Source organism: Pongo pygmaeus, chromosome 19, assembly GCF_028885625.2.
Source record: "Pongo pygmaeus isolate AG05252 chromosome 19, NHGRI_mPonPyg2-v2.0_pri, whole genome shotgun sequence".
NCBI lineage: Eukaryota > Metazoa > Chordata > Mammalia > Primates > Hominidae > Pongo > Pongo pygmaeus.
Window position 1 is genome coordinate 54,928,384 of NC_072392.2, and position 14,256 is coordinate 54,942,639.

Consider the following 14,256-nt stretch of genomic DNA (forward strand, 5'->3'; position numbering starts at 1 on the left):
TGTAGGTGTTTTTTTTTTGAGACGGAGTCTCCCCCTGTCGCCCAGGCTGGAGCGCAATGGCTCAATCTCGGCTCACTGTAACCTCTGCCTCCTAGGTTCAAGCGATTCTCCTGCCTCAGCCTCCTGAGTAGCTGAGACTACAGCCATGTGCCACCATATCCAGCTAATTTTTGTATTTTTAGTAGAGACAGGGTTTCACCATATTGGCCAGGCTGGTCTCGAACTCCTGACCTGGTGATCCACTGTGCCCGGCCCACACTGTAGTTTTTTTAGCAGACAGTTTCATGGCCTACTTCACTAAGTAGATGGAGATATCCCCCCATCTTCCATGGAAATGTCTTTCTTTCCTGCATCTTATTTCTCTATCTTAGAAAAAGAGGAATCCAGTCGGGCTCGGTGGCTCACACCTATAATCCCAGCTACTTGGGAGGCTGAGGCAGGAGAATCGCTTGAACTCAGGAGGCGGAGGTTGCAGTGAGCCAAGATTGCGCCATTGCACTCCAACCTGGGTGAGAAGAGCGAAACTTCATCTCAAAAAAAAGAAAAAGAGGAGTCCTGGTCAAATTTACAGGGCTAACCTCTTCATAATATGTCCTTATTTCCAGTCATTACTTGCTCCTTAGTACTCTTTTGCCACAATGTCTTTCTGTAACTGTTCCCATCTGACTATAAAAATGCCTAGATTGTCACCATCATTTAAAAAAATATATATGCCCTTTACTAGTCCTTAGTGCCCAGCAACTATTTCATTAGTAAATGCCTTATGTGAGGGATCAGTACTACTTTCCTTTGCCCACCATCTGCTCTGTATAGCCCTCCATAATCTGGTGTCTGTACATGTCACACTATGGAAACTATGCTCAGGAAAGTTATGAATGTCTCCTGATAAACAACTGTATTCTGTTTTGCAGTTTAAAGGTACTTCAAAAGCTTATTGATGCTTCTGTTTATTTTATCCCATCCTTATAGTTTTTTTCTATTGTTAATAGATGTTTGTGAAAATAGAAGGAGCACTAGTTCTAGTTCATGCTTTCTTTTGCTTTTCCGTAGCTTCTAAAACTAACAGTGAAAATGATATATTGAAACCGTAAATTATAGCTCTATACCAGATTTGTAATTGTGTATTTCATTGCTATTTGAAGTATAAAGTAATGGTTCTGTATCATTTATTGGGAAGGTTGAATTTCCATAGCTTCAAAATATTCAAATTTTTGCATGGATTTAGCTACCCTTTTCAAAATTTCCTTTTGATGAAGTCATTGACTAAAGCGTCATTAAAACAAAACAAAAAATTCCAAAAACCCTCCAAAATTCCTTTTTAAAGATAGGACGGCATACTTGCTGTTATTTTACAGGTAGAACACTAAAACACAGTAAATTACCTGGCCTCCAACTTGGTAGTCTGATTTTTTCTGCCTTGCTCTGGTGTTTTTGTGGTTTTGTTCTTACTTTTTGTGAGTTGTGAGGGGTTTTTTGTTGTTTATTTTTTGTTAGGTGTATAGACACACTTTTGGATGTCATATTTAACAGGGAAAGCAGAGTCATGGGCCTGAATAACAATTGAGTACAAATATTTATAAATTAGTTGAAGTAACTTTGATTTCAATGTTATATTTTAAAGTCTAGGTTATTTTACTACTGAGCATTAAAATGATAAAATATTTCCTTTTTTTTTTTTTTTTTTTAGCTTGTCAGCTCATTTGCAGCTTACGTTTACTGGTCTCTTCCACAAAAATGGTATGTACTTAAAAGTAAATAAAGTGGCATTTTAATAGCAAGATACCTTTATGAATGTAAAAAAAGTGGGGCTTCTGAGTGTAAATTTATAAAATTATGTTTAATGGAAAAGATGTTGATTCTGATGTTTTTGAGCTTTAAGGTATGAAGGCTATTGATGAAATTTGTTTTTGGTGGGGCGGGGGGGCAGAGTCTTGCTCTGTCGTCCAGGCTGGAGTGCAATGTTGTGATCTTGGCTCACTGCAGCCTCCGCCTCCCGAGTTCAAGCAATTCTCCTGCCTCAGCCTCCTGAATAGCTGGGATTACAGGCATGCGCCCCATGCCTGGCTAATTTTTTGTATTTTTAGTAGAGACAGGGTCTCACCATGCTGGCCAGGCTGGTCTTGAACTCCTGACCTCATGATCCACCCGCCTTGGCCTCCCAAGGGGGCGTGAGCCACCACGCCTGGCTAATGGTGAAGATTTTAACAAATTGTCTTAGAACTTCAATAGGTAAAGAATCTCCTCGGTAGAACCTTTTATGCATAAACATTTTGAATTAATATACTGTGTCATGTTTTTAAAAAACACAGTAAAACAACTGAAATAACCACTATTACCAATGGCATATATTAATATTTTAGATATTATTCAAAGGAAATTATAGAGTATATTACTCCAGTAAAAGCTCAAAGCATGCTGGAAAGAATTAGAGGTGTTTCAAAAATGGAAAAATACGGCCAGGCGCAGTGGCTCACGCCTGTAATCCCAACATTTTGGGAGGCTGAGGCGGGTGTATCGTGAGGTCAGGAGTTAAGGACCAGCCTGGCCAATATGGTGAAACCCCATCTCTACTAAAAATATAAACATTAGCCAGGCATGGTGGTGGGTGCCTGTAGTCCCAGTTACTTGGGAGACTTAGGCAGAAGAATCGCTTGGAGGTTGCAGTGAGCTGAGATTGCGTTACTGCACTCCAGCCTGGGCGACAGAGCGAGACTCCATCTCAAAAAAAAAAAAAAAAGGGAAAATTACTTATCAGCTTATCCATCGTAATTCTGTGTATATGGCATATCTTATTATTATGCAATGGAATAAAACCATTATTAGAAACATGCCAGGTTGGTTGTCTTGGTATCGTTTATTAAGAAACGAAGATTGAAAATGAGTCCTGGTGGGCCGGGCATGGTGGCTCACGCCTGTAATGCCAGCACTTTGGGAGGCCGAGGCGGGTGGATCACAAGGTCAGGAGATCGAGACCATCCTGGCTAACATGGTGAAACCCCGTCTCTACTAAAATACAAAAAAAACTAGCTGGGCATGGTGGTACACACCTGTAGTCCCAGCTACTTGGGAGGCTGAGGCAGGGGAATCGCTTGAACCCGGGAGTTGGAGGTTGCAGTGAGCCAAGATCATCTCACTGCACTCCAGCCTGGTGACAGTGAGACTCTGTCTTAAAAAAAAAAAAAAAAAAAAAAAGAAAGAAAGAAAATGAGGCCTGGCCTGGTGGCTCATGTCTGTAATCTCAGCATTTTGGGAGGCTGAGGTGGGAAGATGACTTGAAGCCAGGAGTTCAAGACCAGCCTGGGCAACACAGACCCCATCTCTACAAAAATTAGCCAGGTATGGTGGTATGTCCTGTAGTTCTAGGTACTTGGAAGTCCAAGATGGCAGGATGGTGTAAGCTCAGGAATTCAAGGTTACAGTGAGCTATGATTGCACAACTCTACTCCAGGCTGGGCAACAGAGTGAGACCCTGTCTCCAAAAAATCCCAAATTATTAGACTGGGCATGGTGGCTCACAGCTATAATGTCAACACCTTGGGAGGCTGAGATGGAAGAATTGCTTGAGGCTTGCCTGGGCAACATAGGGAGAACCTATCTGTGGGCAACATAGGGAGAACCTATCTGTAAGAAGTAAAAAAAGATTAACTGGGCACAGTGGCACATGCCTGTAGTTCCAGCTATTCTGTAGTCTCAGCTACTCAGGAGGCTGAGGTGGGAGGATTGCTTGAGTCTTAGAGGTTGAGGCTGCAGTGAGCCAAGATCACACCACTGTACTCTAGCCTGAGTGACAGAGTGAGACACTGTCTAAAAAAGACAAAAAGACAACCTTGCCAGTTGGCCAATTGTCAAAATGCTCTAATATAACCATTTTTTAATGACTCTTTGGGGGTTGGTTGGTTGTTTAGATGGGGTCTTGCTCATGTCACCCAGGCTGGAGTGCAGTGGTATGATCAACTTCTGGGCTGAAGTGATCCTCCTGCCTCAGCCTCCTGAGTAGCTGGAACTACAGGCGTCCCCACGATGCCTGGCTAATTAAAAAAATTTTTTTTTGTTAAGATGGAATCTCACTACATTTCCCAGGCTGGTCTCAAACTCCTGGTCTCAAGTGATCCTCTCACCTCATTCTCCCAAAGTGCTGGGATTACTGGTGTGAGCCACTGAGACTGGCCCCAGTCAGGGTTTTTATGTAAGAAATTTGAAATCTCGTATTTGTATTAGTAGCTAATGTAACTTCTAGTTTTTACCTTAGATCTGGTCTATTTTTTATATAGAAGTAACCTGGGTAGCATTACGGTTTTTGTTTTCCTTAAATTATTTGTAATGGTCTGCTTAGAGTCCTTATTTCTAGTCATCGTATTTTGTTTTCTGTGGTACTTCTGACGTGTCTAGACTTTAATTCCTCAGAAGCTTATAATTTGAATTTTATACATTCATTAGCCCTTTGTTCTCAGGGACCTGTGTAGAACACATAGTTTATCCATCACTGAAATTTTTGGAAAGTAGTCATATTAAGCTTTTTTCCTATCTACATGACAAAATATATAAAGTTCAACAATCGCTCAGATTTACTTTGTTTTTATTTTTCTTGATATTGAAGTAAAAGAGATAGTGAACTCTGTTGATACCTCTGTTTCCAGAAAATAATTCCTCTGTCACCCAGGCTGGAGTGTAGTGGTTTGATCTCAGATCACTGCAGCCTCTGCCTCCAGGTTCAAGTGATTCTCATGCCTCAGCCTCCCAAGTATCTGGGATTACAGGCGGGTGCCACCACACTAGCTAATTTTTTTTTCTTTTTCTGAGATGGAGTTTCGCTCTTGTTGCCCAGGCTGGAGTGCAATGGCGCAATCTCGGCTCACTACAACCTCTACCTCCTGGGTTCAAGCAATTCTCTTGCCTCAGCCTCCAGAGTAGCTGGTATTACAGGCATGCGCCACCATGCCCCGCTAATTTTTTGTATTTTTAGTAGAGATGGGGTTTCTCCATGTTGGTCAGGTTGGTCTCTTGAACTCCCGATCTCAGGTGATTTGCCCGCCTCGGCCTCCCAAAGTGCTGGGATTTCAATAGGCATGAGCCACCGAGCCCGACCCCTAATTTTTATATTTTTAATGGAGACAGGATTTCATTTCACCATGTTGGCCAGTCTGGTCTCAAACTCCTGGCCTCAAGTGATTCGCCCACCTCGGCCTCCCAAAGTGCTGGGATTATAGGCGTGAGCCACCACGCCTATGTTGAAAATAATTTCTGTTATAACTTTGAAACTAGTAGAAGTTGGAAGTAGATATATTGTGTTTCTTTTCCATCCAAGGTTTATTTGTACCTTTTTTGTCTTCAATAATATTTTTAAGAAACCAGGATAGAAAACCAACATGAAGTTCTCTAAAATGTACCAGGAGCAGTGATGCTTGCCTGTATTTCCAGCTACTGAGGAGGCTGAGCTGGGAGGATTGCTTGAGCCTAAGAGTTTGAATAGAGTCTGGGCAACATAGTGGGACCCTCTCTCAAAACAAGCAAAAAAATTTTTTAATTCTTAAAATGTGATTTTTTCTTCTTATTTTCTTACTATTAATTATTTTTTAGACAGAGTCTTGCTCTGTCACCCATGCTGGAGTGCAGTGAGCAGTCTTGCTTCATTGCAGCCTCCCGGGCTCAAGCGATCCTCTCACCTCAGCCTCCCAAAGGGCTAGGATTACAGGCATGAGCCACTGCATCCGGCCTCTTTTGTTTTTAAATGAAAACTTTTGTTTGGCAATTACTACTTGAAACTGCTTCTTAGAATGAATACACAAAGATTATTTGGGTACTATTTTCATGGTGAGTATTGTTCGGCAAGTATTTTTGTTACTGCATTTAGACATTGGACTATTTTTTTGCTGTATTAAGGTGTTTTTATCCTGGATGCAACTTCCGAAGAAACTGATCAAATGTGTTTTACACACACACCCCCAATAAGAATGTTTTTAAGTAGGAAAAAAGTGTTGCCGGCCAGGTGCAATGGCTCATCCCAGCACTTTGGGAGGCTGAGGCAGGTAGATCACCTGAGGTAGGGAGTTTGAGACCAGCCTGGCCAACATGGTGAAGCCCCGTCTCTACTGAAAATAACAAAATTAGCTGGGAATGGTGTTTCATCCCCGTAATCCCAGCTACTCTGGAGATTGAATCATGAGAAGTGCTTGAATCTGGGAGGTGCAGGCTGCAGTGAGCCGAGATCGTGCCACTGCATTCCAGCCTGAGCAACCAAGTCAGACTGACTCAAGAAAAAAAAAAAAAAATTACCCGGGCTTGGTGGCGTGTGCCTGTAGTCCCAGCTACTCGGGAGGCTGAGGCAGGGAGAACTGCTTTAACCCAGGAGGCGGAGGTTGCAGTGAGTCAAGAACATTCCATTGCACTCTAGCCTGGGCAACAGAGCGAGACTCTATCTCTCAAAAAAAAAAAAAAAGTAAAGAAAGAAAAAATGTGTTGCCCAATGCCTTAGAACAAAAAAATTTTTTTGTATGTTCATGGATTCATCTATTATAATAGTTCCGGATGTTATTGAAGCTATTTGATGAATTAGTGATTTAATATTCAGTTATGAACTGTTAATACCTTTGGGACTTTAAAAACAAGTTATGGAGGACTACTCTAGAACCTTAATTTGTAAAGCCTTTGTTAGTTAATTTACATGGAGAATATAGACTATGGTATTCAAAATTAACACTCCTAAATTTTTTGTAAGCCAAGATATTCTTCTAGATAGTAAATAATATCTTGATTTTTGTTATCCCATTTAAACTGTAGAGAAATTCTAGGGAAAGCTTCTAAAAATAGCTCTGTCTCTACGTTTTATAATGTTTAATGTTTTTTGAAATTCATTTGTTACCCTTTTGGCCACAAGTCTTGGTCAGATCAAGAACTTTTTAGTTTAGTTGTCTCTATGCATTCATAATGAAACATGTATAATAGTAACTAATTTAATTCAAATGTTATCTTAATAATTTTTCCAGTAGATTTTAGGAGAAGAAAAAAATTGAAGATGCTTATTTTGAACGTGGTTGTCTCCTGCAATTTTTTTTTTTTTTTTTTGGAGATGGAGTTTCGCTCTTGTTGCCCAGGCTGGAGTGCAATGGTGTGATCTCGGCCCACTGCAACCTCTGCCCCCCACCCCTGGTTCAAGCAGTTCTGCCTCAGCCTCCCAAGTAGCTGAGATTACAGGCTTGCACCACCATGCCTGGCTGATGTTGTATTTTTAGTAGAGACGGGGTTTCTCTGTGTTGGTCAGGCTGGTCTCGAACTCCTGGCCTCAGGTGATCCACCTGCCTCGACCTCCCTAAGTGCTGGGATTACAGGTGTGAGCCACCACACCCGGCCCTCCTGCAACTATTTTCATTTATGCTTTCTGCCAAGAAGCTTTAACTGTATTTGTCAGAATTACTTTTGACTAGCAGTGTATTATCATAAATGTTAAATCTTCAAGCCAGCCCAGTTGCATGTGCCTGTAGTCTCAGCTACTTAGGAGGCTTAAAATGGGAGAATCACTTGAGCCCAGAAGTTTGAGACCAGCCTGGGCAATATAGCCAGACCCTTGTCTGAAAAACAAACAAAAATATTAAATCTTCAAATTAGAAATATTCAGTAAATATGGCCAGGTGTGGTGGCTCACACCTGTAATCCCAGCATTTTGGGAGGCCAAGGCAGGTGGATCACTTGAGGTCAGGAGTTCGAGACCAGCCTAGCCAACATGGTGAAACCCCATCTCTACTAAAAATTAAAAAAATTAGCTGGGTGTCGTGGTGCGCACCTGTAGTCCCAGATACTTTTGGGAAGCTGAGGTGGGAGGTTCATTTTAACCCGGGAGGCAGAAGTTGCAGTGAGCCAAGATCGCCCTACTGTACTCCAGCCTGGGTGACAGAACGAGTCTCTGTCTCAAAAAGAAAAAAGGAGTTAGGAAATATATATATAAATAGAAATGTGTAGATGTGTTTTAGACACAGGATCTCACTCTTTCACCCAGACCAGAGGGCAGTGACAGGATCATAGCTCACTGAAGCCTTGAACTCCTTGGCTCAAGAGATCCTTCCACCTAGCCTCTGAGGGTAGCTAGGACTACAGGCACATGACACCCGCCACACCCAGCTAATTTTTTGACATTTTGTAGAGACAGGGTCTCTGTGTTGCCCAGGCTGGTCTTGAACTCTTGGCCTTAAGTGATATTCTTGCCTTGGCCTCCCAAAGTGTTGGGATTACAGGCATGAGCCACTATGCCTGGCCAGTGAATATTTTTTATACTTAAAACCTGGGCATGGTGGCTCACGCCTGTAATCCCAGGTACTCAGGAGTCTGCCTTGCTGATGTGTGAGGATCACTTGATCCCAGGAGCTTGTGACTGCAGTGAGCTGTGATTGTGCCACTGCACTGTACCTTGGGCAACAGAGCAAAACCTATATCTAATGGAAAAAAAAATTACAGCATATAGGACGGTAATTATATTTGTTTTGTGAGTGGTTTATTTACACTATATATAAAGGCTTTTAAAGAGTTTGCTGTAAGTTTGGAACTGATTTGAGGAAAAAAGAACGAGTGAACTTTTGAGAAGTCTTATTATGGGAAATCTCTGTTTGAAGTTCCCTGACTTGTTAGCAAAATGAATACCGTGTTCATATATTTTTAAAATATATTTTAAAATACTGATTTTCTATTTAGATAAGCCATCACAAACTCAGAAAATGAACAAAATTCTGTTACCCTGGAAGTCCTGCTTGTGAAAGTTTGCCACAAAAAAAGAAAGGTAATGTCAACAAAATGATATTGGTAGATTAAATGGAATAATTTGCTTAATTGGACATCTTTATGTATATATATTGTATTTTAAAGCTGAGTTTTAAATTTTGAAAGCTTAAGAAATATGTTGATGGCCTAATTATAAAACTGATAACCTCTTTTGCCAACTCGCATATCTGTGTAGTTTTTCTAGTCTTTTAATAAGTGTCTGTACAAAACTTTCTCATAGGAGTCTGGAAATGGAGAAGCTGTGTTTTAGCATCTGGCATAAATTCAGTTGCTTTTTTACCATTTCAATCTGTTAGCATATTTCTTAGCTATTTGTACCCATTGACATTTTAGATAAGGGCTAAGAGAAAGTGTTTTCCACAAGATTATCCTTTGTAACACTGCCCTCAGGCAAAGAAATTTTGTTGTCAGCGTTATTAGCCATTCACTTATTAGTACATTGCTTCAAATTTTTATAAGGTAAAGTTATTTCACCATAGAAACAAGTGTTAAGATGTTTCCTGGTCAACCGATGAAAGCCAACATATGTGCCTTTAGTTGCCTCGAGTCCTCGAGTGTTTCAAGAGGAGTAGGAACTGGTCTGGGTCCAGGGTCCCAGTGCTGATATTCTTCCAAGACCATAGGCCATACGGGCCTCAATCATTGGGAGGGAGTAGACTAAGGCACCTCGGAGGCAGCAGTGGAACTTTATTTTTGAAAGTTTATGTAAAGGCCGGTTGCCGTAGCTCACACCTATAATCCCAGCACTTTGGGAGACAGAAGTGGGCAGATTGCTTGAACCTGGGAGTTAAGCATCCTGGGCAACATGGCGAAACCCTGTCTCTACCAAAAATACAAAAATGAGCTAGGCATGATGGCCTGTGCCTGTAGTCCCAGCTACTCGGGAGGATTGCTTGAGCCCAGTAAGTCAAGGCTGCAGTGAACCATGATTGCACCACTGAGCTCCAGCCTGTGCGACAGAGTGAAACTGTCTCAAGGAAAAAAAAAAAATGTATGTAAAGTTAGGAAATATCACTCCTTGCCAGGTGCAGTGGCTCACGCCTGTAATCCCAGCACTTTGAGAGGCCAAGGTGGGCAGATCAAGAGGTCAGGAGATCGACTGGCTAACACAGTGAAATCTTGTCTCTGCTAAAAATACAAAAAATTAGCCAGGCGTGGTGACGGGCACCTGTAGTGCCAGCTACTTAGGAGGCTGAGGCAGGAGAATGGTACGAACCCGGGAGGCGGAGCTTGCAGCGAGCCGAGATCGCACAACTGCACTCCAGCCTTTATCACTTCTCACTCCTAACCTCCATACACATTACAAGTGATATGAAAATCCAAGATACATTACTTAGAATAAGATATGAATATAAATATAGTCATTCTTATGTTCAAAAAAATGTATCAGGGGTAATCATTTTCCTGGAAGAATATACACAGCCAACTGCTAGTATTAGTCATCTCCGGAGCGTAAGACCTGGGGGTGGGTGAGAATTCATAGTTTTCACTTTATAGTCTTATAAAATAGAAATTTTTTTAGACTGTATGTATTCTATTTATTTTAAAAGAAGTAGCTGCTGTAAGATACTGTCATAAAGGTCTTCTGATCCTTCCAGTTTTTCTAGTATGCATTTTCAGTGTAACTAATCATACAATAACAGAGTATGACTCAGAATATGATCATTGGTAGATAAAACCAGTTTTGTTTTTCTTTTTTTAAGGATGATGATCCTTTCTGTTAAACAACATATTTTAACTATATGGATTTACTGTTTCATAATGTAGTTGTTGACCATGGGATTATTAGTCATTTTTTTTTATTTCTAATGGTTCTATTAGTCATTGTCATGTTAAAATAGAACATTTAAGAGATTTGATAAAAGTACATGAGTTGAACATTTTAGCATGGTTTTTTTGTTGTTGCTAAAAAGCCTTACCAGAGAGATTTAGCATGCTTTTAGTTCTAAATTTCTAATATACAACTGTTTCAGATCACTGTTAGCTAAATATTAGATGTACTGTATCATAATTTCATTATGTTGGAGAAAACCTCAATTGCTTTAATATTTGGAATATAGGTATTTCAAATTTTTATTTTTGCTTCACAGTTTTCAGAACTATGGTTAGAATTTTAACATTCCATTTGGTGATCATGGCCTATCTCCCGTGTTTCCTATAGCTGTGATTAGAAGTTTTATTATAATTCTTATTGCTTATGTACAAATAAACATAAATTAATAATCTTTACCTTTGCAGGATGTAAGTTGTCCAATAAGGCAAGTTCCTAGAGGTAAAAAGCAGGTGCCTTTGAATCCTGACCTCAATCAAACAAAACCTGGAAATTTCCCGTCCCTTGCAGTTTCCGGTAATGAATTTGAACCTAATAACAGCCATATGGTGAAGTCTTACTCGTTGCTGTTTAGAGTGACTCGTCCAGGAAGAAGAGAGTTTAATGGAATGATTAATGGAGAAACCAGTGAAAATATTGGTAATTTTTTTTTTTTACTAGATTTTATCACTGGAGATTAAGATGGTCATTGAAAATGATTGTACCAGTGTTCCTTCATGATAGTCATGGTGCTGAGTCTTAAAGCAAACAGTGAATTCACCTCCACCTCAACATTTTGTTGTGCAAATTTTCAAACATAAAGGACAATGAGGAGTATTTTATAGTGAACACCTATCTACTTACCTCTTAGATTCAACAATGAACATTTTATTATACTTGTTGCGTATTTATCCCCCTACCCATCCCTCTTTTCTTCCAACAATTGTGAATTCATCTTTGAGGTATTCATTCAACAAACACATAGGTGCTGGGGATGATTTAATTTAATCCAAGATGATTAAAACATTCAGTCCTATCCTCCAAAGTCTCACAACCTAGTGTAGGGAAATATACATGAAATATATCATTGCAGCAAAATGATGAGTGGCATAATACAGGTATATGTGAAGTTCAGCAGAGAAACACGTTGGAAGAAATAATCTTTGACTCTTGAAGTATTGTTTGAAGTTTTTGGAGAGTTACCATGAGTGAGAAGGAGTTTGCCTAGCAAAGATAATTCTAAACAGCAACATTAGCATTTGCAAAGATGTGGGGTTAATGTTGTGAGTGTAAAAAAGAACATACAGTAAAAATGCAAAATTGGAAAACATGTGGTCTGTATATTATTGCAACTTTAGTGTAATTCGTACCTCATTTGGGATAAATGTAGCATGTTTTATGTTAAGGGACCATATATCATAACACATTTTTGTTCTAATATTTGATTTATGAGAAATGTTTGTTAAATTTAGATGTCAATGAAGAGCTTCCAGCCAGAAGAAAACGAAATCGTGAGGATAGGGAAAAGACATTTGTTGCACAAATGACAGTATTTGATAAAAACAGGTAATGTTGATGAACAAGTGAGGCTCCCACAATGTTCTGGAAATGTTTTCATTCTGAAGCAGAATATAATTATTTATATTGATTATTTCATTGCCTTTGTTTCTTTTTATTCTTACGGATGAAAAAACAAATTTGCAAACACTGAATTTTTGTCTGTTTCATAGAAAACAATAATTAAGGAACTATTTGGATAGATAGCTCAGTTAAACTTACTTATTTGGCAAATATTTTCTGAGTGTCTACTCTTTGCCAGACACTGTTCTAGACATTAAGAAGGCAACAAAATCCCTGCCTTCACCATGGAGCTTAACTTTTAGTGGAGGAAACAGACCACCACCCAAAAAATCAACTAATGTCACTTAGTGATGAGTGTTGTGAAGAAAAATAGAGAATAAATGGTTACTGTTTTAGAGAGATATCCTCTGGGAGGAGGTAATATTTGAGAAGAGACTTAAATGGACTGGGCCCTACGTAAATCTTGGGGTTATGTGTTTATTAAAAATTAAGGAAGAGGAGCTGGTCATGGTGGGTATGCACCTGTAGTTGCAGCTACATAGGAGGCTAAGGTGGGAGGATTGTTTGAGCCCAGGAGTTCAAGGCAGCAATGAGCTATGATCATGCCACTGTACTCTGGCCTGAGTGACAAAGTGAGATCCCATCTTTTTTTTTTTTTTTTTTTAGGATGGTGTCTCACTGTGTCACCCAGGCAGGAGTGCAGTGGCGCAATCTCTGCTCACTGCGACCCCTCTGCCACCTGGGTTAGAGCAAGTCTCCTGCTTCAGCCTCTGGAGTAGCTGGGACTACAAGTGCGTGCCACCATGCCCGGCTAATTCTTTGTATTTTCAGTAGAGATGGGGTTTCACCGTGTTAGCCAGAATGGTGTCGGTCTCCTGACCTTGTGATCCGCCTGCCTTGGCCTCCCAAAGTGCTGGGATTACAGGCATGAGCCACCATGCCTAGGTGAGACCCCATCTTTTTTAAAAAAAGAAAGAAGGCCGGGCGCAGTGGCTCACACCTGCAGTCCCAGCTCTTTGGGAGGCTGAAGCGGGTGGATAACGAGGTCAGGAGTTTGAGACCAGCCTGGCCAAGATGGTGAAACCCTGTCTCTAGTAAAAATACAAAAATTAGCCGGGCACGGTGGCGTGTGCCTGTAATCCCAGCTACTCAGGAGGCTGAGGCAGGAGAATCGCTTGAACCCGGGAGGCAGAGGTTGCAGTGAGCCGAGATCATACCACTGCACTCCTTCCTGGAGATCATACCACTGCACTCCTTCCTGGGTGACAGAGCAAGACTCTATCTTAAAAAAAAAAAAAAAAAAGAAAAGAAAATCATGTATAATCATTGTGTACCTCTGTGCATTTGGTACAGGATGGCAAGAAACACAGACTTATAATAATTTCTGCAATTTCTATTTGGAAACGAAATATTTTAGTGAAAATATCACCAGTGAAAGAATGTCTGGGAAGCAAATCCAGCATTTTTTCTTTTTGAGACTGGAGAAAGAAACCTATGCCGTCATTTCTTGTAGCAGGCTGCGTGCTGGTAGTTAACAGTTTATTGTCAGGTATAGGACAAAGAACCAGGGAAAGTAACTAGGCCATTCTTCCTATTGTTTATTTTTTATTTATTTATTTGTTTATTTTTGAGACGGACTCCCGCTGTGTCACCCAGGCTGGAGTTCAGTGGCATGATCTCAGCTCACTGCAACCTCTGCCTCCTGGGTTCAAGCGATTCACCTGCCTCAGCCTCCTGAATAGCTGGGATTACAGGCACCTGCTACCATGCCCAGCTAATTTTTGTATTTTTAGAGAGATGAGGTTTCACCATGTTGGCCAGGCTGGTCTGTAGCTCCTGACCTCAGATCATCCACCTGCCTCAGCCTCCCAAAGTGCTGGGATTACAGGTGAGCCGCCGTGCCCGGCCAGCGTCTTCTTAAAGTCAGAAATTTTATTGTGGATCGAAGATTTAAATGGAAAACAGTAGAACCATAAATGTACTAGAAAATAGTGGTCATGTCTGTGGGGGAAACAATTAGAATGAGGCGCATTGGACTTCATCGATGCTGTTAATTGTTCTATTTTAGGCAGCATGGGGTATGTTCTATTTTCTTTTTC

At 40.6% G+C, this 14,256-nt stretch overlaps 1 pseudogene; it reads left to right on the forward strand.

The window, feature by feature from the left end:
- The window catches only part of LOC129017034 (polycomb protein SUZ12-like), a 47,637-nt pseudogene that overhangs the window by 22,622 nt on the left and 10,759 nt on the right, over positions 1 to 14,256 (forward strand).